This window comes from Aphelocoma coerulescens, chromosome 1 (genome assembly GCF_041296385.1).
Source record: "Aphelocoma coerulescens isolate FSJ_1873_10779 chromosome 1, UR_Acoe_1.0, whole genome shotgun sequence".
NCBI classification, from domain to species: Eukaryota; Metazoa; Chordata; class Aves; order Passeriformes; family Corvidae; genus Aphelocoma; species Aphelocoma coerulescens.
This window is the reverse complement of record NC_091013.1, coordinates 35,115,971-35,119,874: the sequence shown is the minus strand read 5'-3', so window position 1 is coordinate 35,119,874 and position 3,904 is coordinate 35,115,971.

Below are 3,904 nucleotides of genomic sequence, written 5' to 3'. Positions count from 1 at the left end.
TATTTTTGCATGCTTTGACAGTGTGATTTCATTGCCTCATTTCCCTTATCCTTACTTCCGTTAAACCATGGGGAGAAGCAGGGTCACTCCCTGCCTTGGGAGACAAAGAGATCAGAATAGAAGGACGCCCTCTTCATTACTTCATTCACATAATTTTCACTCACTTCCGTCACACATTTTTCATACAGATGTTTGTACAGGGCACCACCTGAAAGGCAGATGAACATGAGTCTTCCTTCTGGCTCAGGTATAGGTCAGGTACCATTACTTCAAGCCATGCCACTGTTTTCTGCTTATTGCTTAGGGACACTGCCCTGTACAGAAGTATTAGCCCAGTGCCCTGGCCTGCAGAAGAGCTGTTTCCAGCTTTGCACAAGCCAGCACAATTCCCTATAGATGGGTAACAAACCATGTCACCAGTCTCGACAATGTTCCTGTTTGACATGTGTACACTTTTTTCTGGGTTGGGTGAAATCAATGCACAGATCAGGAAAAGTTTCTTCATGTGTGCAAATGTCCTGAGTGTATCAAATCAACAGTATGTCACTTGTCTGTGCTGGTGTCCTGGAACTGAGAAGCATAGAATCTGCTTTTCATGTACCCCATGATACAGTCTGAGTATGGAGCCCCCAGTCTTCCTCATCTTTAAATATTTTTAACAGGAAAATGAAGTTATTAAAGTAGACAACAGCATTTAAATCTGATTATTTATAATGTTCAATGAGTGCACTACTCGCTGGTGTTCTATCTCACTGGAGGAGTGGTATATCATATCAAATCTGTCCCCCTTCTCTCTGTCTGTATCTTGTACATCTTCATTCCCATCACCCTTTGCTCTTGTTGCTCTGCTGAGCAGAGGAGAAATAGGTAGGGGATGGTCCTTGAGATGTTTCCTCTTCTTCAGGTCTCAATTCCTCAATTTTATTCATAAACAGCAGGACACTACCACGTTCCCTGCTATGACATTTCATTTCAGGACCTGCAGAAGTAAGGACTTCTGATTACTGCTGTGTAGAGGAATTGAAAGAGGTCTGCTGGAGGACTGCAATAATGCTGAGACTTTTGTAACTACTCTGTTTCTGTAATTCTTGAAACTGGACCCTCTTCTGTTCTCAGAACAGAATTATTCTTGGAACCCTGAGTCCTAGGACTAGAGAAGTTGGGTGATGCTGTAACTGCTACAGTGAATTTGGTTACTGGAAACTGAGCTGGAACAAAAGCCTTAATTTATTTTCAGGTCATTTTTCTTAATACAATTTTTCATATAGATTGGAAAAGTTGGAACCTTCAATATTTATACAGAGCAAACAGTATTCAATCAATTTCAGTATAGGCAATTTAACTAATTGTGTGGAATGTAAGACTTCATGATTATGCCCAAGATCACCTCTGCAGAGGATTTGGGGTACTACATAGGCATCTCTCATAGTCTTGTCAATTAGAGTCTCATAATCAGTGTTTGACCTAAACATGGATGTTTTCACCAAGGCAGTCAACCTGATGATGAAGTTTTCCTTAGCTGCTTTGCAGTCTGAAGGATGATTTGATTTGCTTAACAAAAGGGAAAGGAGTTGCATGCCAGAGTAGTCTGAAGGCATATTTTACAAGATGAGCACATTTTAACAGAACAACAATTTTTTGAGTCAATCTGTATTCTTCTTAAAGCCAGAATAATTGTACAACTTTTATATAACTAGCTTTGTAGACTTTAATTTAAAACATAAGAATTCCACGATATGCATTTAGTCTTCTTCATTGCTAATGCCAAGAGTGAACATTGCAGTTATAGTAATGAAGAGGTTAAATATCAAAAGAGAATCTTTCATTCATTTTTGATTTTGTTTCTCTGGTTTAATCTATTCTAAACCAGTCACCTTTTATGCAAGATACCAAGAAGCAGGAAGGAAAGTATAAGCAGAATTTTACTAGATATGAATTTGTCTATTAGCGTGCAGAGCTCCAAACATATAGCATATCTCAGTATAGGGCTATGGATATTACAATACCTGAAAGCTGAATTATAGCTCAGGTCCTCACTTTGTGGAGATGACTCATCCAGACATTTATTTCAGTTTACAAGTATTAATTTTCCTCCTTATTTCCTTTACTTTCATGATTTAGCTTCCTTGTACCTGATCCTAGGCTACCATCATGTGGCCACTTTGAGAATCTTCCCAAGTAACAGAAACAAAGGCTGATAACTCATTCAGCCTAGAAAGCAGCAAGTCACTGCCTGCATAAAAGATGAAGGCTACCTGGACCTTTTGAGGGCTTAATTTTGTGTCTTGATACTTTGCTTCTCAGTCATCCCTTGTTAAGACACTCCATTCTTTGGTTTGTGTCTGTTTTATTCTGCTTTAATTTTCCTCCCTTGCAAATACTGAAAAAACACACCCTAATTTCAGAAGGAAAATTTTTCTCTGAGTAGCAGCATTGGGTCACTCCATGCATTAAACCTAAAAAACATTTCTACTCACTTATCCTATATAAATCCCTTCTGTAAGTCCTTTGATACAGTCTCCCACAACAGTCTTGCCTCTAGATTGGACAGACATCACTTTGACAGATGGATGGTTGGATGGCTGGATGGGCTCATCCAAAGACTTACAGTCAGTGCCTCAATGCCCAAGTGGAAATTGGCAACAAGTGGTGTTCCACAAGTGTCTATGATTGGATGAGCACTATTTTACCTCTTCAGCAGTGCCATGGGCAGTGAGATCAAGTGCACCCTTCAGTGAGTTTGTGGATGACACCAGGCTGAGTGGTGCAGTTGATGCATTAGAGGGAGGGGATGTCATCCTGAGGGAGCTTGAGAGGCTTGAGGAATGGACTTATGTAAACTTGATGGAAATAACAAGGCCCTGCACCTGGGCTAGGGCAATCCCCAATCTCTGTGAACAGGTTGCTCAGACAAGCTGTGGATGCTCCTTCATTGGGAGTGTTCAAGACCAGGTTGGGGGCAAGGATGTTGGACTAGACAATGTTTAAATGTCCCTTCTAATCCAAACCATTCTGTGATTTTGGTATTCTATATAATATGATTGCAGTAAACATTCTCCAAAGCGCATGCTTCTGAGCTATTATTTCAGACTGGGACTCAAATATGGAAGCATCTGTTTCTACGTATTTGTGGCTGTCAGGGTAGGAACAGAGATCTCCAGGTCACACAAGGCTATAATGCGAAGAAAACTTTGCACCAAGTAAAGGTACTTATACTGGACTGATTTTTATTCATTGAATGATAGAAATAGTACTTTAAAAGAAACTACATGTTTAATATTTTCATTGCAGAACCAACTTGGGTTCTTTTTTGGAGCACTTCAGGAAATAGTCCATGTTGGAGTTGGAGTCTACCACAATTTGAAACCTTAATCCAGTCTCCAACCAAATGGGATATTTATTGTGGTGTTAACATTCCACCTTAGCCTTTTTCTCCATGCACAACAAATTGTTCCAAAAGCGGAAAATTGGAAATAGTTTTGATAAGGACAGCATTTTGCTCATTTGATAAGGATAGCGGATCAGAACAACATCTTACTCTTATCAAGGACAGTAGAACAGAATGACACAGCCTTGAAGAAACAGATAAACTATATAACTTAGGAAAACAGAAATCATGCAAAATGTAAGCAGAATGCCAGCTCAGCTCTGCAAGGCTGACAAAGCAGAAGTTATGCAGAACAATACTTAAATGCAGGCATTGAGGAACAGTCCCCTAAAAAGGACACTGGACATTGAAGACAGACCCCAAAGAACCATATAGGACTTCAGGTAAGGGATGCGACTACGTAAAAAAAAACCAAGGAAGTGGGGATAGTAAATGAATACATAAACAGTGTGTATGATAAAAACTCTGTTCTCCTGACATTCAGTGCACTTGATTCGAGGAAATAACCTCAGAGTG